The sequence below is a fragment of the Carcharhinus amblyrhynchos genome, chromosome 8 (assembly GCF_965287045.1).
Source record: "Carcharhinus amblyrhynchos chromosome 8, sCarAmb.v2.hapA, whole genome shotgun sequence".
Classification (NCBI taxonomy): domain Eukaryota; kingdom Metazoa; phylum Chordata; class Chondrichthyes; order Carcharhiniformes; family Carcharhinidae; genus Carcharhinus; species Carcharhinus amblyrhynchos.
In genome coordinates this window covers 83625058-83650257 of record NC_137331.1, presented here as the reverse complement: position 1 = coordinate 83650257, position 25200 = coordinate 83625058, and the positions used below count along the sequence as shown (strand labels likewise).

The 25200-nt window shown below is 43.3% G+C and overlaps 1 protein-coding gene across 1 annotated transcript in view; it reads right to left on the bottom strand.

Annotated features, from left to right (window-relative positions):
- Positions 1–25200, bottom strand: part of cnbd1 (cyclic nucleotide binding domain containing 1) — a 131504-nt gene that overhangs the window by 73262 nt on the left and 33042 nt on the right. The window lies entirely within an intron of this gene.

The following is a 25200-nucleotide window of genomic DNA, read 5'->3' as shown; positions in this document are numbered from 1 at the left end:
CGGCACATGCAGTGGGGCACCTAATTTGGGGGGGAGGGGGTCTAGGCTTTGGGCCAATGTGAAATTTCATCCAAGCAGGGGAATGCTTGGGGGTGGGGGGGGATCCAACCGCACACCTACGCCGCCTCGAGACCACGTGCACACTTGGGGCCAAGTACAACCAAGCTAAGGTCTTGGATGGCTTTGTCTGCACACCAGACGGTCCCCCCTCCGCACGCTCAGCCAGCACATGGGGGATCATCCACCATCCAGCACAGCCCTTCTCTTCCCAGCCACCTCACGTTATAAGGCTGGAGGAGCAGATTCCTGAGCAGCAGCTCTTGCATGATTCCAGACCGTGAGGAGGTCATGGTAAATGATGGGCAACACATGCAAGGAGGTCAGAATGCGCCCCAGATTGATATGCAGGAGCTGCACGTCATAATTTAGGCCATGCAACTGGTGGAAGAAATATGTTGCCAGAGCACACCATCGTGGAGGAGGCTCAATGTAAAGGTATCTCTGCAGGGTCTGGAGGCAGAAGGTTGCTACCTGTTTGCGAAAACACACCAGACCTTGGCCGCCCTCCTCTCAAGCAGGAGATGCAGAACTTCAGCAGAGACCCAGTGCAGTCGGTTGTCCCATAAGAATCACATGAGGGTTTTTTGCATATTGGTGACAAAGCCAGGGGGAAGGGGTCACAGTGATCAGCCGGTACCACATCATGGAGGCAAGCAGCTGGTTTATGACAAGAACCCTGTAGGAAAGCATTTGGAGCAATCCTGCCCGGCGACTCAGGCAGGCGGAGACTCTGGCCTCCAGCTCCCACCCATTCCGCAACTGGACAGAGATGGATCCCCAGGTAGAGGAGGTTGGTCCTGCTCCAGGTGAAAGGCCTGAGCTCCTCCAGAAGGGGGTCTATCTCCCACAGACCAACCAGGAGTCCAGAATACTTGCCCAGTTGATCCTGGCAGAGGATGCGGCAGTGTACACTGCCTGGCATTCTTGCATCCTCCACAGATCAGCCGGGTCCGTGAACATGAGGATCATGTCATCGGCATAGGCCGACAGGACCATCCCTACGTCCAGGCTGCGTAGAGTCAAACCCGACAACCACTTCTGCAAGAGGTGCAGGAATGGCCGTTTAACAATGTTGTTGAGGCTACATTTTAATGGCAAAATAAGATGCTGCAACATGGTGTAATCAGACTATTATTTATGGTATCAATTATAGTGAAAGAATCTGCAGAGCTTCTCATAAGACAGCTGTAAATGGATAAATCCTTATTTATATTTTCTAAGTTATCTCCAGCTATCCCAATCATAGCTAAAGGTATAACAATTTAATTTGTTTACTGAAAAGGTTTTCACAATATCAAAGGTTACCTCCATATTGGAACGTATCATCCTGAAAACTTTAATAAATCAGTGACACTTGTAAATAAAGCCATGAAGAACCAATAACCACAGAGCCAATGGGAGGAACTTTAACACAGAAGACCAGGTGGCTTAATGTCAAATATGGAGATAAGAGAACAAGCAATCACAATGGCAATTACTGCGCTGGGTTTCACTGGTGTGTACGTGGCGAATCTAGTATAATCTATTGATTCAGGCCAATGGTTAACACAGATTTCATTTAAGGCGAGAATTGGATATAATGATTCTACAGGTATGGTGATTGACTCTTTGAGGGCAACACAGTAGAAGAGGGTTACTTGGCTTGGGGGATCAATTAGGGCAAAAGTGGATAATAACCCCAGAGGGTGGAGTCCTCTCAGGCAGATGACATCTGGAAGGCATGTAGTAAACATTCTCAGGACTGGGCAGTTGGCAGGCTGCTCCAGGGTAGTGGTAGTGGTAGTGGTAGTGGGGTGGAGTGCTTCCAGCCTCTGTACAATTTTTTCTTAGTTAATAAATACCCTTTGTGTTCATCAAGAAGTCTGTAGCATGCATCATTACAACAGAAAACAGGGAAGGTGGTAAAAGAGAGGGAGGTTTGGCATTGTTAGTCAAGATGTGGAGATGCCGGCATTGGGCTGGGTTAAACACAGTAAGAAGTCTCACAACACCAGGTTAAAGTCCAACAAGTTTATTTGATAGTAAACCCACTAGCTCTCGGGGTTTGCCCCTTCGTCAGGTGAGCGGAGAGTTCTGGTCACACACAGAGCATATAAAGGCACACACAGCCCACAGAACGCTGATCAGAGTGCGAGTCTCCACAGCCAATCAATTCTTAAAGTTGCAGACAATGCGATGGAGACAGCACCAAGCATAGGTTAAAGAGATGTGCACTGTCTCCAGACAGGGCAGCAAGAGAGATGCCGCAAGCCCAGGCAAGTCATGGAGGCCACAGACAATGCAACATGAACCCAAGATCCCGGCCGAGGCCATCGTCATGTGTGCGGACCCGGCCATCAGTTTCCGCTCAGCGACTCTGCATTGCCACATGTCGTGAAGGCCACATTGGAAAACATTTACCGGAAGATCAGAGGCCGAATGCCCGTGACCGCTGAAGTGCTCGCCTTCTGATCCGCGTTCTGTGGGCTGTGTGTGCCTTTATATGCTCTGTGTGTGACCAGGGCTCTCTGCTCACCTGACAAAGAGGCAAACCCCAAGGGCTAGTGGATTTACTATCAAATAAACTTGTTGGACTTTAACCTGGTGTTGTGAGACTTCTTGCATTGTTAGTCAAGGACAGTATTACGGTGGCAGAAAAGACTTTTGATGAGGACTGTCTACTAAGGTAGAGTGGGCTGAGGTTAGAAACAGAAAAGGAGGTCATCCTGTTGGGAGTTTTCTATAGGCCTCTGAAAAGTTCCAGAGATGTAGAGGAAATGATTGCAAAGATGATTCTGGATAGGAACGAAAGTAACAGGGTAGTTGTTATGGGGGACTTTAACTTTACAAATATTGACTGGAAATGCTATAGTTCGAGTACTCTAGATGGCTCAGTTTTTGTCCAATGTGTGCAGGAAGGTTTCCTGACACAATATGTAGATAGGCCAACAAGAGGCGAGGCCACACTGGATTTGGTACTGGGTAATGAACCAGACCAGGTGTTAGATTTGTAGGTAGGTGAGTAGTTTGTGATAGTGACCACAATTTGGTTACGTTTACTTTAGCGATGGAAAGGGATAGGTATATACCACAGGGCAAGAGTTATAGCTGGGGGAAAGGAAATTATGATGCGATTAGGCGAGATTTAGGATGCATAGGATGTGGAAGGAAACTGCAGGGAATGGGCACAACTGAAATGTGGAGCTTGTTCAAGGAACAGCTACTGCGTGTCCTTGATAAGTCTGTATCTGTGAGGTCGAGCGAAGGAACCGTGGTTTACTAAAGAAGTTGAATCTCTTGTGAAGAGGAAGAAGGAGACTTATGTAAAGGTGAGACATGAAGGCTCAGTTAGGGTACTTGAGAGTTATAAGTTAGTCAGGGAGGACTTGAAGATTGAGCTAAGAAGAGCCAGGACGGGACATGAGAAGTCTTTGGCAGATAGGATCAAGGAAAACCCTAAAGCTTTCTATAGATATGTCAGGATTAAAAGAATCACTAGGGTAAGATAAGGGCCAGTCAAGGACAGTAGTGGGAAGTTGTATATGGAGTCTGAAGAGATAGGAGAGGCGCTAAATGAATACTTTTCATCAGTATTCACACAGGAAATACTGAGAATACAGGAAAATACTGAGATACAGGCTATTAAACTAGACAGGATTGAGATTCATAAGGAGGAGGTGTAAGCAATTCTGGAAAGTGTGAAAACAGATACGTCCCTTGGGCTGGTTGGGATTTATCCTAGGATTCTCTGGGAAGCTAGGGAGGAGATTGCAGAGCCTTTGGCTTTGATCTTTATGTCGTCATTGCCTACAGGAATAGTGCCAGAAGACTGGAGGATAGCAAATGTTGTCCCCTTGTTCAAGAAGGGGAGTAGAGATAACCCTGGTAATTATAGACCAGTGTGCCTTACTTCTGTTGTGGGCAAAGCTTTGGAAAGGATTATAAGAGATAGGATTTATAATCACCTAGAAAGGAACAATTTGATTAGGGATAGTCAACACGGTTTTGTGAAGGGTACGTCATGCCTCACAAACCTTATTGAGTTCTTTGAGAAGGTAACCAAAGAGGTGGATGAGGGTAAAGCAATTGACGTGGTGTATATGAATTTCGGTAAAGCATTTGATCAGATTTCCCACGGTAGGCTATTGCAGAACATACAGAGGCATGGGATTGAGGGTGATTTAGCGATTTGGATCAGAAATTGGCTAGCTGAAAGAAGACAGAGGGTGGTGGTTGATGGGAAATGTTCATCCTGGAGTTCAGTTACTAATGGTGTACCACAAGGATCTGTTTTAGAGCCACTGCTGTTTGTCATTTTTATAAATGACCTGGATGAGGATGTAGAAGGATGGGTTAGTATATTTGCGGATAATACTAAAATCGGCAGAGTTGTGGACAGTGCAGAAGGATGTTGAAGGTTACAGAGGGACATAGATAAGCTGCAGAGCTGGGCTGAGAGGTGGCAAATGGAGTTTAATGCGGAAAAGTGTGAGGTGATTCACTTTGGAAGGAGTAACAGGAATACCGAGTACTGGTCTAATGGTAAGTTACTTGGTAGTGTGGAGGAGCAGAGGGATCTTGGTGTCCATGTGCGTAGATCCCTGAAAGCTGGCACTCAGGTTGATAGTGTTATTAAGAAGGCATACAGTGTGTTAGCTTTTATTGGTAGAGGATTGAGTTTTAGCCGTGAGGTCATGTTGCAGCTGTACAAAAACTCCAGTGCGACTGCACTTGGAGTATTGCGTACAGTTCTGGTTGCCGCATTATCGGAAGGATGTGGAAGCATTGGAAAGGGTGCAGAGGAGATTTACCAGGATGTTGCCTGGTATAGTGGGAAGGTGTTACGAGGAAAAGCTGAGGGACTTGGGGCTGTTTTCACTAACGAGAAGAAGGTTACGAGATGACTTAATAGAGACATACAAGATGATCAGAGGATTAGATAGGGTGGACAGTGAGAGCGTTTTTCCACGGATGGTGATGTCTAGCATGAGGGGACATAGTTTTAAATTGAGAGGTGATAGATATAGGACAGATGTCAGAGGTAGATTCCTTACTCAGAGAATAATAAGGGCGTGGAATGCCCTGCCTGCAACAGTAATAGACGCACCAACATTAAGGGCATTTAAAAGCTCATTGGATAAACATATGGATGATATGAGAATAGTGTAGGTTTGATGGGCTTTAACTTGGTTTCACAGATTGGTGCAACATTGAGGGCCGAAGGGCCTGTACTGAACTGTAATGTTCTATGTTCTAGAAAACTAACCTTCGTTCCAAATTAACATCTCCAAATTGGAAAACTAGCCAATTCAAAAAGAAGCATGTTGCAGGTGCACTTCATGGAAGTCTATTAACTTCACATAGCCCAACTGCCCACAATTAAATGCTCAGTTCTTACAGTTCTTGTCAGTCCTCTTTGGCAAGTGTGTATCAGAGAGATTTTGTCACTATATATGTTTTGGAGGACTTCAGAAGCTTTCAAACAGAAACAGGCAAGGTAACATGAAGCACTTTGACAGTACTTTGAAGAGAAAGGCGATCACCATCTGCAGCAGCGACAATATGCTGTGATGGAAGAGCCAGGGGTACATCACCCTGCAACAGGATATACAGAGGCCCAGCTTCCTTATCCTCTTCCAAATCCTGGGGTTGCCATGTTAAGTGGTCAAAAACATCAGTTGCCTCCTAGAAAAAGACCTGCCCCCTGCAGCATCGGGTGAACATGCATTACCAGAGCCTATGAAAGTCACCATGATCATCAATTGTTTTGCTGTTGGAATGCTCATCCATGTCTTTGTTATCCCAGCCCCAACTTTGTCCAGTCTGACACCTTCCAACTGCTTCAACTTACACAACATAGCATCAGGTCCATTCCCTATGATGTCCAGATCATCTGTCACCCCCATTTCTGTTGATCTATACTGGCTCTTCTGCCTAAAAATCCTCAAATATAAAATGATAACTCACAAGTTAAATTGTTCAGTGGCATCACACCTCCATATCTCTGCATGCATTCTTCAGTCCTAGAAACTTCTCCTTGGCTCATATTTATGCACCTGCCACCACCACTACTACATCTTGTCTCCTACACTTTTATCCCATCAGTATAGTCTTGCCTTCAGCTATCTAAATCCCATTTATTTGGATTCTTTCTCTAAAATTCTTGGCTTCTCTGCCTCTTTTAAGACCACATATCTAAAGCCCATTACTTTGGCCAAATTTTTAATCAAGGCTCTTAATTTCTCTTTTGGTTTGGCTTCATCTTTGTCTCTTGTCTCTATGGACGATATTGTAGGAGTAATGTCACTAGACTAATAATCCAAATGAATGCTCTATGGTTTCACATTCCAATATGGCAACCAGTGAAATTTAAATTCAATTAATTAATAAAGTTTCATCATCCATTGTTGCAAAAACCCATTTATGCTCTTTATGAAAGGAAATCTGCCATCCTTACGTGGTCTGACTTACATGTGACACCAAACCCATAGTAATGTGGTTTACTCTTAACTGTCTTCTTAATAACCTAGCAAGCCACTCAGTTCAAAGGCAATTATGGATGGGCAACAAATACTGGCCTTGCCAGTGACATTCACATTCCATGAAAGAATAAGTAAAAAGTACATTTAAATATTTTTCTACACTACTGGAGCAAGTATCAAATTGGGCCAGTGACAAAAAGCAGAGGGGGCTGCTGGTTGGCTGGATGCTTTTCTGTCTGGGAGGTAGGTTGCAGTCATTTCCTAAGGATTGGGTCCACTACTCTTTCCAATTTGAAAAACAGACCTAAACTCAAGATATGGAGAGCAGCATTATAATGTTTGAGATGAGATGAACCTTTCATCAAAGTAGTTAATCATGATGGATAGTAATAGGCTTCAGGATGACACAGGCACGATGGTGAAAAGAGTAGAATCATGGCAAATGGAGTTCAGAACAGAGAGGCATGAAGTTATGCATTTTGGAAGGATTAATATGGATCATTGGAAACATCCCAGGCACCTGGAAGCCGGCCAAGGTCCTCAAGGTCCCAGGCCTCCAGAGGACCCCCGCCACGTGCATCACAGGCCACGGGACAAGATCAGCAGCTGGCCCCCTCCTCCTCCGACATACCTTCTGGGAAGTCACTGAGGCGTAATGCAAGGCAGGGTAAGGTTGAGAAGTTATACTTCCACTGAGATGGCATGGGTGAAGGGTTGCACTAGTTAGAACTGTAAGCACTTTAATGTTTTCTTGTCACAAGTATTTGAGTTTCACCAGCTTGTCTGAACACCTTTATTGTAAGGTGCGAATAGGTTGTTTCGAATAGGATCCCTGCCACATTGACGATCACCTGATGGATGCCTGATGGTGATATCAGTTGGGGTGGCCCCTCAATGCATATCACTGAGAAAAGGAAGCCATTGGTCTCTCATACCCCACAAGTGATGACATCCCGTCCCCCTGGGCCCTGTGTGGGGGTTTCGGATCCATTACCCACTAGACAGGCGTGGGCCCAGGTGCTAGCATGCATGTGGACCTCAAACAGCAGTCAGACTGGTTTGCACCAGGGCATTATCAGAATGGTGCTTAGCAAGTCGTCATCACCCTCCTCCCTGGAAAATATATCACGAGCACACTGTCTGCCACAGACATCTTCAGTCAGGCTCTGGAAGGCACCAGTCACATAGAAGTTCAGAGCAGTCATCAATCTGACAGCCACTGAGAATGGGTGACTCCACCGCCCGCCCCCGCCCCTAGGCGCCAGGTCCTGCAACAGGTTGCACAGGTATCACACGGTATCCTTTTGGAGTCGGAGACTTCGGCGACATACTGTGTCCAACATCTCCTCAAAGGACACTCGTGCACAGAACTGCCAGAGACTCTTCTCCCTCCTTCTCTGAAGCCCCCCCACTGGGTAGATGGCAGCCACCTCCTGCCTCTGATGGTCGTCTCCCTCCAGTCCTGCAAGTGGTACGGCCCGGGCCTCCTGGGCCCGCAGTTCTTCCTCCAGCTCCTCCTTCTCAGCTCCAGCAGCAACCAGAAGAACAGCACGATCGATTGGTGGCATTGCAAAAGCCATCTGATCACTCTGAAAGGTGGGGTTGGGAGGGGGGGTGCGGGGAGGTGGAAATGAACTCATGCAACACTGTTTGCCCCTAGCCTCCCCACGTCCCCCAACTTCCCCCAGCCACATACTCCACAAACTAGTGCAGCCCCTGGTAACACTGAGAGGCTATCTGCAAGGGCTTTGTGCACATCCTTCAGCCTGAAGTGAGCTGCAGTGTTAGGACCCAGCAGCGCTGCAGGACCTGAGGTCAATGTTGAGACTGGGTCCATGCTGCCAGAAAACATCGGAGATCGTGCACAGCAACAGCCCCCCTCCTCCCCGCACACTCGCAGAACCGCCACCAACCCGAGACAGCGAAATGGCCACAACAACAGGACACCCGTGAGTAGTGGAGAGTTTTCGGACGCCATGCACCTACCTCCTCGCCAATCCTCACTGAGGAAGCACCTGATTCAGACCTTTATTCAGCAGGTCCCTAAAAGCGTGGTTCTGGATTGGTAAACGCGGTGGTAAAGGGGGAAACGCTGATAGAGTTGGGTAGGCAGTTCATTAATTCAATTTAAATACATGCAAATGCATTTAAAATCGTCGTTGTGCCCGATTTGGGCGCAGGATGGATCCCCGCCATTCGCGGGTCTTGGTAAAGTGGTGATCTGCGCGGACGTGGGTGTAGATTGCAATAAAGGTCTCACACCCGACTTTATCACGATTTCGCACCCGAAGACGGGCGCAAATTGTTGGTAAAATCGGGCCCCAAGGTGTAATTTAATTATGTTAAGGTCATTCAAAAAGATTTGCATATTTTTAATCAGCAATAAGCACCAAAATTTTTCTAACATAAACTTGAGGTTTATTAATATATTTCTTTCTTAAATAAGAATAGAAAATGTGGGAAAAACTCAGCAGACTTTTGAAACGTTAGTTCTTTCTTTCTCTCTATTCAGATGCTGTCTAACCTTTTGAACCAATAAATATTAGACTATTAACATATCAGAGGCAAAGGCCAGATTCTGGAAACAGGTTGGGCAGCAGCCTAAATAATGTGTCAGTTATCACTACTGTACTCATATGTCGCCATGTTAATTTGCTCTTTTGCACAGGTTTTGAGCTGCAATAATAACAAGCAGGATTTGTCTTTGTCCCGCATTCTTTAATACATTTTTCTAACAAAAATCTATCAATCTCAGTCCCAAAATTAAACATTTATCTAGCATCAATTGCCATTTGTGGAAAAGCATTCCAAACCTTTACAGCTCTTTGTATGAAGTGTTTCCAAAAGGTCTGGCTCTAATTTTTAAACAATGTCTCCAAATCCTGTACTCCACGGCAAGTGCACATAGTTTCTCCCAGTCTACCTGATCTGTTCCCCTTAATATCTTGATAACTCCCACCAAATTAACCAGTAACTATTCAAACTAAAAGGAATACAATCTTAGTTTGTTTACTATCTCCTTGTGGCTTAACTCTTGGAGTCCAGGTAGCACTCTACTAAATCAAAGCTGTACTCACTCTGAAACAAAAACAGCAAGACTTCAAAGAGAGTCGAGCCAGAAGATTTCATTCGAGTGAGGCCAGAAAGCAGCGAGATTTTGAGTAAATGCAACCCAAATCTTTCAGAAATTGGTGTCACAGTGATTGTGGAATCATAGCCTTAAAATCTTAAGTTGTGGTTCTTAAATGTGACTCGAAGTTACAATGGTATCGGCATATCAGCTACTCGAGCAGCACAGTGCGCGAGGAGAATCATCCCCTACTGCTCTCAAAGGATGCTGAATCAGTGGAATTCATCATCCCACACTGCAGCGGATGCTGGGATATTGAATAAACTAAAGGAGGAGATGGACAGAATTTTACTGAGTCATGGGTTGAAGGGTTATGGAGAACTGGCAGGAAAGCGGAGTGGAGGCCGAGAAAAGATCAGCCATGATTGTATTGAATGGCAGAGCAGGCTTAAGGAGCTGAATTGTCTACTCCTGCTTCTTGTTCTTCTGTTCTTATATACAAACTTGAGTGCAGGCAGTAGTGGCAGGGTGGGGGAGTGAAGTGGCAGTGAGGGGATGTGGGAAGAAATTCATGTCATTTTATTTGTCCTACTTGAACTGTTAAATCAAACCTAGGTAGAATTAAAAGTCAGCAGCCCAGACTAACCTTGCTTGTCAAATGAAGGAGGGCACATTAGACCAAGCACTGTACATGAAATTTAATACCTAACAAACTAATTAATGTGCTACTTACTATTAATTTTAAATAATATTTATATTCATAATTCATATTAATATATTATTTTCCATTGTAATTGATAGTTGAAGCCATACTTTTTGGGTAGCTCTGCCACTATTAAAATATCAGGGAACTAAAGGCAGGAGTAATTTAAATGAGAGGTTCAATATAGGTTCAATGCAAGGATGATAAATAATTCTATCACTGTGCACGCCTTTATATGGACAACTTTAAGACAAAAGCTATAGGTTTCCTCTGTGTCGTATCTGATCAATCACAGGAAATAGAATCCCAAGATGCAGAGACCATAGGGAAACTTTAAACTTTCACCTAAAATGGATGCAAAATCACTATAATAATCACTGTCCATCTGAAGCCAGGTTTCATCTGAATGATGCTGGTAAGGTTTAAGCACCAAGAGGGTATCCCTTTTAAATTGATCAGTTGTGGGAGAGCAGGATCACAATGGTTATCCCTGATGAATTGGCTAACAAGTTAGACATTGGGAGGAGTGCGTTTATAACTGATCTAGGATTGGATTAGAAACAGTCATGCACTAGCCTGCCATATTTTGTAAAGCTCAGGAGAAATTCTTTTCCACCTGGTCACATATAAATTCCACCCAAGACACACTTGGTACTTTCCATCAGCAGACAACAGGTAATCTTCTAAAAGCTACTGGTTTCATCACTCAATGTCTGGTCCTACAAAGCATGCACAGTCACCAATCTCAATCATTGGGTGTAATTTTAAACCTGAAATACATGCTGGTTTGAGTCAAGTGGGATGTTAAATCTTAAAAATTCTGAACATAAATACAAGCCACCTTGCATCCATTCACCTCTGATTCTAACAGAGGAAATGAGCCAAATCCACTCATTTCAATATTTTGTTGAGTATCTGCTTCAAATTTTATCCCTTTTCCAGTTTTAGCACCATTTGGCTTTGTCTCCTGGGCCTTGGACAACCCAGCAGCTAAAGGAAGGAGAGCTGCTGCTGCAAGGATGAGATAAATGCCTTTCTTACACTGCTTGTGTGCCAAGAATCAAGACTGCTTTCTTCATGCCCACAAGCAAGCCCGTTTTCCAATTCATCAGGTACCCCATGATTATATACCCCCAATCTTCCCCTGATCTCTCTCTAAACTTCATAATCACCCTACCCTCAAATCTTCCTAATCACACTCTACCCAGCCTGCTCCATAATCTCTGACTGAACCAACAGGAAATCAATGTGCTGTTTGGCTGCAGTTGTATGCCTTGCCCAATGGGAAGCCATGCCTGTTTATCAGGCTAGTTCCCAGGCAGGGAACATGATTAAAAGAAACACACCACAGTGGATTAGAAATTCCACTGCATTCCATTCCAGTATATGTTAATTCAATTTGTGCCACAACAGTTATTCCAGTGTACCTTGAATATACACTGCCACCTCTGTGCTCTGAGGGTAGAAAAAGTGAATGTTTAAGAAGTTGGAATGGAGAATGGTCTGGTTTGTACTGGATGGTGTCAAGCTTCTTCAGTGTTGTTCGAGCTCCAGTTACCCAAGCAAATGAAGAGTATTCCATCACACTCTTGAGTTGTGCCTTGTTGACTGCGGGAATCAAGTGAGATATTCAGCTCAGAACTCCCAGCCTCTGAGAGAGGCCAGGGGGTGGTTGTAGAGAGTTGTTTTTCAAATTGGAAGCCCATGACCAGTGGTGTGCCTCAGGGATTAGTGCTGGGCCCGCTATTATTCGTCATTTATATTAATGATTCGGATGAGAATATAGGGGGCATGGTTAGTAAGTTTGCAGATGACACCAAGATTGGTGACATAGTGGACAGTGAAGAAAGTTATCTCCAATTGTAATGGGGATCTTGATCAACTGGGCTAGTGGATTGACAAATGGCAGATGGAGTTTAATTTAGACAAATGCGAGGTAATGCATTTTGGTAGATTGAACCAGGGCAGGACTTACTCAGTTAATGGTAGGGTGTTGGGGAGATTTACAGAACAAAGAAACCTAGGGGTACATGTTCATAGCTCCTTGAAAGTGGTGTCACAGGTAGACAGAGTGGTGAAGAAGGCATTCTGTGGAGATGCCAGCGTTGGACTGGGGTAAACACAGTAAGAATTCTGACAACACCAGGTTTAAGTCCATTTGATATCTAAGATTTATTTGATAGTAAACTCGCAAGCTTTCAGCGTTTGCCCCTTCACCAGGTGAATGGAGAGTTCTGGCTTCAGACAGAGCATATAACAACCAATGCTATACACTAGATACATCGATGGCATTTTCTTCCTTTGGACTCATGGTGAACAACCACTGAAACAACTATATGATGATATCAACAAGTTCCACCCCACCATCAGACTCACCATAGACTATTCTCCAGAATCGGTTGCATTCTTGGACACATGCAACTCCATCAAGGACGGTCACCTCAGCACCTCACTGTACCACAAGCCCACAGACAACCTCACAGTGCTCCACTTCTCCAGCTTTCGCCCTAAACACGTTAAAGAAGCCATCCCCGATGGACAAGCCCCCCGTATACACAGGATCTGCTCAGATGAGGAGGATCATGACAGACACCTCCAGACGCAGAAAGATGCCCTCAAGAACAGGATATGGCGCTCAACTCATCAATCGACAGTTCCGATGTGCCACAGCGAAAAACCGCACCAACCTTCTCAGAAAACAAACACGGGACAAGGTGGACAGAGTACCCTTCGTCGTCCAGTAATTCCCCGGAGCAGAGAAGCTACGACATCTTCTCCGGAGTCTTCAACATATCATTGATGAAGACGAACATCTCGCCAGGGCCATCCCCACACCCCCACTTCTTGCCTTCAGACAACCGCACAACCTCAAACAGACCATTGTTTGCAACAAACTACCCAGTCTTCAGGAGAACAGTGACCACAACACCACACAACCCTGCCACAGCAATCTCTGCAAGACATACCGGATCATCGACATGGATGACATCATCACACGTGAGAATACCATCCACCAGGTATACAGTACATACTATTGCAACTCAGCCAACGTTGTCTACCTAATACGCTGCAGGAAAGGATGTCCCAAAGCATGGTACATTGGGGAGACCATGCAGACGCTACGACAAAGGATGAATGAACATTGCTCGACAATCACCAGGCAAGACTGTTCCCTTCCTGTTGGCAAACACTTCAGCGGTCACGGGCATTCGGCCTCTGACCTTTGGGTAAGCATTCTCCAAGGCGGCCTTCACGACACACAACAGCGCAGAGTCGCTGAGCAGTGACTGATAGCCAAGTTCCGCACACATGAGGACGGTCTCAACAGGGATCTTGGGTTCATGTCGCACTATCTGTAACCCCCATGACTTGCCTGGGTTTGCAAAACCTCACTTACTGTACTGTCTGGAGACAATACACATCTCTTTAACCTGTGCTTAATGCTCCTTCCACTCACATTGTTGGCCTCTTTGAGACTCGAATAGCAGGTTAGTTGTAAAGACTCGCATTCTAATCAGTAATCTGTAAACTGTCTGTGCTGTTATATGCTCTGTCTGAGGCCAGAACTCTCTATTCACCTGACGAAGGGGCAAACCCCGAAAGCTTGTGAGTTTACTATCAAATAAATCGGTTGGACTTAAACCTGGTGTTGTCAGACTTCTTACTGTGAAGAAGGCAATCGGCATGCTTGGTTTATTGATCAGAACATTGAATACAGGAGTTGGGACTTCTTGTTAACATTGTTCAAGACTTGGTAAGGCCATACTTGGAATACTGTGTGCAATTCTGGTCACCCTATTACAGAAAGGATATTATTAAACTAAAAAGAGTGCAGAAAATATTTACTAGGATGCTACTGGGACTTGATACATTGAGTTATAAGGAGAGGCTGAATAGACTGGGACTTTTTTCTCTGGAGCATAGGAGGCTGAGGAGTGACCATATAGAGGTCTATAAAATAACAAGGGGCATAGACAAGGTAGATAATCAATATCTTTTCCCAAACGTAGGGGAGTCTAAAACTAGGAGGTCATAGGTTTAAGGTGAGAGGGGAGAGATACAAAAGTGTCCAGAGGGGCAACTGTGTCATTCACAGGGTGGTGAGCGTCTGGAGCAAGCTGCCAGAGGTAATAGTAGAGGCAGGTAGAATTTTATCTTTTAAAAAGTATTTAGACAGTTACATGGATACAATGGGTATAGAGGGATATGGGCCAAATGAGGGCAATTGGGATTAGTTTAGGGGCTGTTAAAAAGGAAGGGCGGCATGGACAAGTTGGGTTCCCATGCTGTAAACCTCTATGACTCTATGACCTGCTCTTGAAGTCAATTAATTTTCTGTTCCAGTTAGTTTCTGGTCAATGGTAACCTCCAGGATGTTGATAGTGGAGGATTCTATGATGGTAATGCCATTGAATGTCAAAGGGTGGTGGTTAGGTTTTCTCTTGTTGGAGATGGAAACTAACACTGAGCTAGGCTAATGTTTACTATTTGTTTCAGATTTTATTTATAGAATCATTTTACAGATTTACCACTCTCAAGATTTTGGCTTGAAACATGGCTTGGAAAATGCAGAGATGTTGGAAAGCAGAAATTTGCCTTCTTAGTGATCATTTATGGAGTCTTCTGGTGGATGGATAGATGTTGAGGAAGAGCTCTATATCTTGTAGAACTTTCCTTGCTTCAGGTACAGGAGGCATGTCACTTGCTCTCACTGACAAATGTTCTACTGGCGGTTTAGCCAGATGTGGAGATGCTGGTGTTGGACTGGGGTAAACACAGTAAGAAGTCTCACAACACCAGGTTAAAGACCAACAGGTTTATTTGGTAGCAAATTCCACTAGCTTTTGGAGCGCTGCGAAAGTTAGTGGCGTTTGCTACCAAATAAATCTGTTGGACTTCAACCTGGTGTTATGAGACTTCTTACTGGGTTTAGCCAGATGCATACCATAGGATTGTTATGTTCAGTTCATACAAAGGAATGGCAATTCTCCTGTCAGGGTGGACAAATAAGCAAGCTTACAAGTAGTATGGGTTAATTCAACTGCTTGCAGTGCTGAAATAGACATGGTTTTGAGTCTGAACACATAATTAGGCTGGTTAGGCTTCCATGCCCTCCATATTGCAAAAATGTCAAAATAGATTGAAGAACATTTTCACCATAGGATAATTTCTGCACTTCCATTAGGATTGTGGTTCAGAGACAAGACTTTGGGGACACTCCCCTGGTTTTCTGACCTCCACGCATTGATTAATGTACCTTTACGTTCCACTGAACAATTTTCTTAAAAGTATTTTTAAAATAATTAATTTTCGCAGCAATACCAAATTCTATCATCACCAACATAAAACAACACTTTATGGATTAGATTCTTAGGAACAAAGGATTTCCAGCGTGCTTGGAAATGGCATTAAACAACAGAATGTTATTTCCTTGGGGTGGAAATTTTGTCTACATGATACAGTATTCTTTTGTGTACTGTCAAGTATTTTCAGTCATCTTTATCATGTGCTATTGGTTGGTAGACTAATGGTGAAAACACATCCTGACTTGAAAATTTTTGGTGTGTTCACTATGTTTTACTCTGTTGCATTTTGGATTTACAACAGTGACTGCATTTCAAAGTACTTCATTGCCTGTCAAGTGCTTTGAGACAAACTGAGGTCATGCAATATGCCATTTAAATGAAACTTCTTTCTTCTTTCACAATAGTCATACACCTGTTAACAGAACTAAGATGCATTCCATCTGAGTGGCACAGGGAAGGTTGCACAACTGTGTACAGCTTGTAAAATCCACAATAATTCTATCTTCCGTTTTTGTATTTCTTCTAAATCAAGTCAAAACAGCTTAACAGAACTATGCTTAAGGAGATGTTTAAATCTTCACAAAATGTTTCAGTCTCCCACAAACAAATTGATTAACATAATATTTTGACAGCATGGCAGTTACATCTCACTAGATATAATTTGGGTCATGCTATCAATATTTTAACATTTTATCTATGAAAGAAACAATGATTTTACTGCATTTTATAATATTTTTCAAAGATATTTTCTGAAAATATATTTTTTCTCTCTTTAAGAGCCTGCTTTATTTTTGTTTATACATATTGATAGCTCAAAGTCATGTTCCTGTCATGATAAAACCAATGTTTTAGGGGTTAAGGTTCTAATTGTTCTTTGTCTGCAATGACAAATCAGCACCATAATCAATAGTTATTTGCCAACATTTTTCTGTGAACATCGACAAACTGTGTCTACCAGTATTAAAATTTGTATAACAAAGAATATAACTTTTACAAAGATTTTAATGCAATCCAAAAACAGCAAGATTCTCTATTTAATTCAACTGTTCTATTATCTGCCAGAAGTAACAAATCCCCACTGACTTTCAGCATTTTGTTTGTGTCAAACATTCATGGTGTTGAATGCAATTTTTTCACTAAGGCTGCGGTTCTCTTCACAGCCAACAAGAATAAGAGGCGACAATTATTGTATTTTAAAAATAATCTTAAAAATACTAGCAGATGTCCCATGACAGAAAGGTGATACAAGCAATACACAATGTAGTTGCATAAATGAAAATCTACAAACCTCAAAAATCTGTTGAAAATGTTTAAAAGTATGGAAGGTTGTTGAGCAATGTTACGGTAGTGGAATAAGCCGTTTAGTGGTAATGTGGATAAATGGTAGGAAGCTCATCTCAGGATAACAAGGTCACTGTTTTAGCATTGATTGTTGCTGCATTCCATTATTTTCAGCACTGTTTATCCCTACTCTCTGCTTTCTGAACATTAATCAATCTTCCAACCATGTTACATATTACCCAAAACTATATGACGGCTTATTTTGTATGATACCTTATTGAATATTTTTTGGAAATCCAAGTATACCACATCTACAGGTTGTCCATTATCTACCCTACTAATTACATCCTCATAAATTTATCAAATATGAATTTCCTTTGGTAAAGCGACATTGGCGTATGTCGGATCATGCTATGATTGTCTAAGTGCTTTGTTAATCTTTCTTAATTATAGATGTCAGTGTTTCCCAATGACTCATGCCAGGCTAACTGTAGTTCACTGTTTTCTCTCTCCCTCCTTTCTTGAGTAATGGCATCACATTGGCTCACTTCCAATCTGCTGAGACCATTCTAGAATTTTGGGAAATCATAACCAATGCATCCACTTTCCCTGTTAGAATCTTAGGTCCTCAAGAATTTGTTGGATTTTGGACCATTAAGTTTCTCTTTTAATATGCCACTATCACAAAGTAATACATAATTATTTATTCAACATCTCCCTGTTTGACATGGCTGCTCAATCATCTCTCCTCCAGCAACTCTCCTATGTAGTCTTCTTCCATGGGACTGACCTAACGTGGTGCTCCTCTTACATGTTCCAATTCAGCCAGCATTGTCAACCTCTTCTTCTTCATCTATAGGCTGCCCATCAGTCATCATTCCTATATGAGCAGCTGCAATGTGTATGCTGATAACACTGCCTTACTTTGCCACCAATTCTCTCATACCAATGACCACACTGTGCTGTCAGACAAGTTTGTGGTCAGTGAAGTTGCTATGTGCTCCAGCAGAACAACTGTACCACAGGTAGAGAATCACCATCTGAGCTAAGTCAGAAGCCTCATCCTTCTACTTTCACTCAGTTTGTAGAACAGAATAATGCATTGGGAAAGCATCTGCTTTGCTGAGGGCTTGCACACAGATCATGGTCAAGTCATAGTATGGCTTCAGGTTTTACATAACATTATTTAAAAGAATGCAACATGCCAAGATGATGTGTGTCATGCCAACCTTAGATTCTTCCCTTCCTCTACTTCTCAATGTCCATTCTTGAGGTAAATTGCCAACCAATATCTAAAGCAAAGCCAGTGACACCTAGAATTACCTTGATTACATTTCCTCTCATCCTGCTTCTTATAAGATCAATATTCCATTCTCCCAACTTCTCAGTTTCATCTGTCTGACAATGTCACCTTCGACACCAATGCTTCCAGTATGTCTTCCTTTTCCTCAGCTGAGGAATCCCCTCTACCATAGTTGACCTGGGCCCTTAACTGTGTTTGTCACACTGTCCACACTTCTGGTCTTAGCTTTTCCCCACGTCCCACGTATCACCTAGAGTTCAGTTGGTAACACTATCACCTCTGAGTCAGAAAGTCAGAGGTTCACACGTCATGATTTGTGCCTAAAAGATTATTACATTGTTGTGGGACCTTGTTGCATGCTAACTGGCTGCTGCATTTCATTCATTACAACAATAATTACATTTCAAATTAATTTATTGGCTGCAAGAAGCTTTAGAGCATCCTGAGATTGTGAAAGGTATATAAATGTATGCCTCTCTTTTTATCACCCACCCAAAAACAAGATAAGGTTCTCTTTGTCCTCAATTTTCACTCCACCCTCATTCAATGGCTCATTCCCTCCATTTTCACGACCTCCAGTACAATGCCATCATTGAACGTACCTTCTCCTTCCCTACCCTTTCTGCATTCCAATTAGCATACAGCAAGGTCCCACAACAATGTAATAATCTTTTAGGCACAAGTCATGACGTGTGAACCTCTGACTTTCTGACTCAGAGGTGACAGTGTTACCAACTGAACTCTAGGTGATATGTGGCACATGGGGAAAAGCTAAGGCCAGAAGTGTGGACAGTGTGACAAACATAGTTAAGGGCATATTCCCTCCTTGATACTCTTACTAATACCAACATTCACGCCCCTTCCCACAGCATATTTATATGCAATCCCAGGAGGTACAATACCAGCCCCTTCACCTGCTCCCTTCTCCATTTTCCAGGGCCCCAAATGTTCCCTCCATGTGAAACTATCATTTACTTGCTTCCATTTTATTACACCAATAGTGCTATATAAGTCCACACTGATGTTGTACTTCTTTCAATTTAATACATTGTATTCACTGTTCATGTTACAGTCATTTCTACATTGGCACAACACAATGCAGCTTGGACGAGTGCTTTGCTGAACACTTCTGTTCTGTCCGCATGTGTGGCCCTGAGCTTCCAGCCACTTGAGATTTGAATTATCAGTCTCTTGCACTGCTGCCATGAATAATTTGCAGTTTAAGATATAATATCTAAGAAGAGTGTTGGAAATCATCAGGCATAAGGTCAAAAGTGCAAGCCTTGCCACAGTTAATTAGTGATTAATTGCCTTAGCTAACCACCTATAGCAAACAAATCAGCTACCAATAAAAGCAATAAAAATCGTGACTGCTCGAGATCCAAATACAAACAAAAAGTGCCGGAAAAGCTCAACACATCAGACAGCATCTGCATGGAGAGGGAAACATAGTTAAGGGGGGAGATTTTCCCAGAAATCAGCAAAGATCAATGGCAGGCTGAAAAAAAAACAGCATTGATTCCAGCGACAGCAATGACAGCTTTTCTCACCATATATGCAGCAGTTAGCGCCAAACATTTTCATCCACAGGTTCCACACCTTGTCACTGGTAGGGTGGCCTCCGATTTGCTTGCCCTGCCATCATCTCAGTGTTACAATTATGGGGGTGCCATTTAAAGGCCATCCCAGCATACACTGGCCACATTTTGCATGTCACCAGGAAGTGATGACTGCATGAGATCTGCACAAAGTTTTCTGAAGTCTCTCTAGAGAGGCTCTGGATGCAGTAGAGACCTGACGTGATGTCCTCTAGCCATGCACTGGAAGAAAACCAGCCAGCAAGATCACCAACCCAGTATGAAAGGCAGCAGCAGTAGTGGTGAGAGCTAATGCCTTGCAGAAGAGGACAGCCATCCAATGCAGGAAGAGGGTGAATAATCTCTTCCATTCTGCCAGGGTAAGTCACTCTTTCCATCACTCCCAACTTACATCATATATCTACAGAGATCTCACACTGTCAACTGAGAGGACATCATCACTCAATCTCCCCATACACACCTTCATCTCCCCAGGGGTTGTGTTCTCATCATCTCATTAGTCCCACTGATAATCCAGACATGCCAGGCAGCCTTATCATCTATCCTGGCATGCATCTCTCTTTCTCTCTTACACTCTCCCCATCTGTTTTTATACAAAAAAAAAGTTGGCTCACCACAAGAGGAAAATATCTCAGATGGACAGAGGGATGCCAGAACTCAGTGTCTTCATGCTTTTTGAGTTCAGAACCATCTAGCTGGCTGGGGTGGATGCTGAATGCTCCTGTGCTGGTGGTAAGCTCAGAGGTAATAAACCAAGTGAGGATTCTGACACTGCATCATCCATTAGACAACAATGCAGTGAGATATGTCTCCAGTTTTTAAAGACCTCTCCCATGTAGTAATGACTCCACCTTTTTGTCTCAGGTACACCTGGGGAAACAGCCCAGGGAGTCTGTCAGCCAGATCCTCGACTCCAGCCCTGAGTGGAGTGCAGTAGAGGAATTCATGGACCCTGATGTTGAAGTCCTGTCACAGCGTTCACCCACACCCTCTACCAGCACAGAGACCTTGGCCTAGTTTTACAGCAGCCTTAGAGTCACAATCTGGTGAACACATCACACTTTCAAATCCACAGCAGGCGGAGACAGGGACTTCCAGGGTGTTGGACTCAGAAAGTTGCTGGAGGCCAGGAATCTGCTGAGTCCCAGTCGGCTGAAGTGCTTCTGGACTTGGTCATGCCCTAATTGCTGGAGCTCCAAAGGTAAATTTGTGTACATTAGAAAGGCACACTTGTTAGATTAAAAGGCTACATGGAGAAGTCCATGCAACTTATGTCTGAGGTGTTTGTGCCAACACTGCAATGCAACAAGGTCAACACAGCTCAGGTGGGGGCCACCATGAAGATTTTGTTACAAGACCTTTGTTCTGCACCACTACAGGACATGCATTCCACAGGCGCAGACACTTGCTCAGATCCATCAGTGCCAATGGCAGAGGACGGCAAGGCTCCTCAAGCTCACTCCAGCTGCCCCTCTATCTCAAAATGGAAGCAGAGGCTCTTGGTCACACAAGGAGAAGGATCAGTTGGTGCACAACTTGGACCTAACCAGCCAGGTGACTCCTGATGTTTCCCATCTATCCAAATCCCCTTTTCCTGTGCCCGCTTCAAGTCCATTTCTAAAGGCTGAGGAAGGTGGCAGTGCCACACAGCTGAACTCCAAAAGCAGGCTAGGGACCTTCAAGTCTCAGCATCTAGAAGACACCAGCCAAGGTCATCAAAGGTAACAGGGTGTGGCAGACAGCAGGCTGCCTCCACCACTGCTGAGGATGTTGGGGATGCACCAAAACTAGCAGATGGATTAAAAAGGTTGAGAAGCTCTAGTTGCATAGCATGGACACAGGTGTTAAGCACTTGTCAGTCTCAGCCAAAATCCTGTCAAAGACTGGTTACCCCAAGTCAGAGCTGGTATGCCCGAGACAACCCCCTTAGTACTCAGAGCTGCTCTGCGATTGTTATGCTCACCTCCTAACTCCCCTCAGAGGAGTATTCACCAGGTGCATATCTTTTGAAGCCAGTTGTGAATCATGCTTTCCTGACATCATGCCGCTATGGATGGATTATTTGATGGAGGTGCATGATTCTGGCATATGGGCCCAATAATGAGATGCAAATGCATTTAAATGAGGTTGAATGCTGGAAAACACAGCTCACCACTGATGGGCGGAGGGGCAATCCTGACAAGTTTTCATGCTGACGTAAAATGCAACTTTGGCCTTCTCGTATATTTTCTGAACCCATCACTGAACGCACTCAATGCTAAGAGGAGTGGAAAATTCTGGCCAAAATTTCAGGAATGTCAATTCTATTTGTCTCTGCCCAGATACTGTCGGACCTGCTGAGCTTTTCTTGCACATTATGTTTTAAATACAGCTGGCAAATTGTAAAAACAAATGATATTTCTTTGAACTTACCCTTGAATCAAAGGAATATGCCAAAGCAGAAATTACAACATATAAAGATTATAGAAGCGCAGTAACAACTTTATGTGATTTATTTCAAAAGTGATCCCCAAAACTGTACTTATTACTTCCTGCTGATGGTCTCATCTTTCACAGACTATTAGGTTGTAGACAGTTTAATGTAATAACCACATGAACTGCATGCACTCAGGAACGCAGTTCACCACCACCTGCTCAAGGGCAATTGGGGATAGGCAAATGCTATCTAGCCAGTGCTGCATACATCTTGTGAAAGAAATTTTAAAAACTGAGAATATTGTTCAGCATTCACAAGTAATACATGCATTACGTATGCAGTTAGAAAATTTCTCACTAACCTTATCATGATTATCTGGAAGCGTACAATATTAAAGGGGCTATAGTTAAGCATTACAATTATCAGTCATCTCAGACCTTGACCTTGTCAATTGTCCCAATACCTAGTGTGAATAAAATGCAGGGAGTTCACTGTAGGTACCTCTAATGCAATCTGCAGTAATAACACAAGAAAATATATGCGCAATTCAATGAAAATCATTCCAAAAAAAAAATCAACACTGTAATATATTGTATTGAGTCACTGTCGAAAAGCTGAGAATCAGTTTTGTACCAAAGCTATATAAGTGAAATGTTTCCATTTTGAGGCAAAATATCACCACAATAAAATGGTCAATGGTTGTGATCTTGCTGGAGCAGTCCTGTTTGATTTTCTGAGGCTAACCTAATTACATAAGAACAGTAGCCACCAACTTGTCTGAGGGAATTTACTGTCAGCAGAGGGAAAGAAATTGCAGGCAGCAAAGCTTGAAGCTGCTACTATTTTCTGCCTCTACTGAGCAAATTAATTGTTGCTCAGTAGAGGCAGAAAAAACTGCAGAATGGAGATCACAGAATTGTTACGGAACAGAAGGAGGCCATTTGGCCCATCATGTCCGCACCAGCTCTTCAAAAGGGCATTATGGCCCAGTGCCATTTTCAAATAATTATCTGGAGGACCTCTTAGAAGTGTACCAGAGACAAAAAAATTCTCCTTGCTATTCCAGGACACAATCTTCTGAAGAGAAATGTTCTTGCTGCTTGACAGACGTGGCTGTGAGTTAAATGCATCCAGAGGATGTGGAAGCATAGGGGGAAACATACTAATAGCTTCAGGAATTCTGCCAAGATAAAGTTCCCCAGCATCACATTATATGATGTAGATAGGCAAAGGATGTTGGGCACTAACTGTTTCTTCTAATCCTATTACATTCTGTTGGAAACTGCTAGTTAAGCCCCAGTAAATAGCTCTTGCCAAGATTCACATGCATCCCCACACTGTAGCTGAGCACATCTTATTACTGCAATTCAAACTACATCTCTTTTGCATAAAGATTCAGAAAGGTAACTGCATAAAACAAGCTTACTACATACGTACTTAACCTGAAAAGTAAATGTTCATTTACTCACACAAAAAAGGGCAGCATGGGCAAGTTGGGCTGAAGGGTCTGTTTCCATGCTGTAAACCTCTATGACTTGAGGACTCTAAAGTTAGTATTCAAGGTGATAACTTGATTTTTGATCATTAATGTGATATGAAGACTTCCAACAGTTCAGCACTACTTTCTTGCTTGCAACCCACACCAGCACAAAGTGGTACAGAACAATAGGGAGAAAGCAGAAATCGGCAGCGACCTTAAATTTAGACCTCACAACTGGCAATCAACAAACTTCTCAACTGACACCAAGAGATAGCTGGCCATGTTGAAGCTGGTGGACAGCTAAAGCTGAAGGCAAGCATGATCATAGAATTGTTGCCGTACAAAAGGAGTCCATTTGGCCCATCATGTCTGCACCAACTCTCCAAATGAGCCTTCTCCCCTTAACCCTGCAAATTCTTCCTCTACAGGTAACAGTCTAATTCTATTTTGAACGCATTAATTAAACCTGCCTCCATCCAGCATAATCTCAAACAGTGGCACAGTGGTTAGCACAGCTGCCTCACAGCTCCAGGGACCCGGGTTCAATTCCAGCCTTGGGTGACTGTTTTTGGAGTTTGCACATTCTCCACATGTCTGCGTGGGTTTTTTCCAGGTGCTCTGGTTGCATCCCACGGTCCAAAGATGTGCAAGTTAGGTGGATTAGTGTCCCAAAGGTGTAGGTTTGATGGATTAACCATGATAAAAGTTGCAGGGTTACAGGGATAGATTGGAGGAGAGGGCCTGAGATATCTGCCAGAGAGTAAGTGCAGACTCGATGGGCTGAATGGCCTCTTCCGCACTGTAGGAATTTTATGGATTCTCTGATCATTTCAGGTACTCTCTGCTGAATCATGTTTGCAGAGTTAAGAATTTTCCTGACTCTGCAATTCTGACTCAGAAATTAAAATGAAGGCCATTGAGAGGGAAATAAAGATTGGATTAAGAAAAAGAAAGACAAAAGGAGAAATAAGGAAAGATTAAATTTAAAGGTCAACATTTAAAAAATCTTCTAAAACAATTCACAGTCTGAACGAATTAAACTACACAATTATAACTGTTCGCTTCCTGCAAGTGTGGTTGGTTGGTTGATTGGTATACAAACAGAAATTATATGCAGGAAGAAGTTATTAACATTTCGGGTTGAAGGCCTGACATTAGAAATCTCATGGAATTACATTAGAATTAGAATTCCCTCTGTGTTGCACAGAGTGATGGAAAATCATTTTACTAAACTCGCCCAAAAAACGGATGGGAAAAATTGCACCCAATATCTGCATGCTTTAGAATTTAATTCTTGGCATGAAAACTTTAAAATGAAATAATTGGTTAATTTTACTAGAAACCATAGGAAAAAAAACATAGAAACACTACAGTGCAGAAAGAGGCCATTTGGCCCATCGAGTCTGTACCGACCACAACCCCACCCAGGCCCTATTCCCCTAACCCCACATATTCACCTGCTAATCCCTCTAACCTATACATCCTGGGATACTAAGGGGCAATTTAACATGACCAATCAACC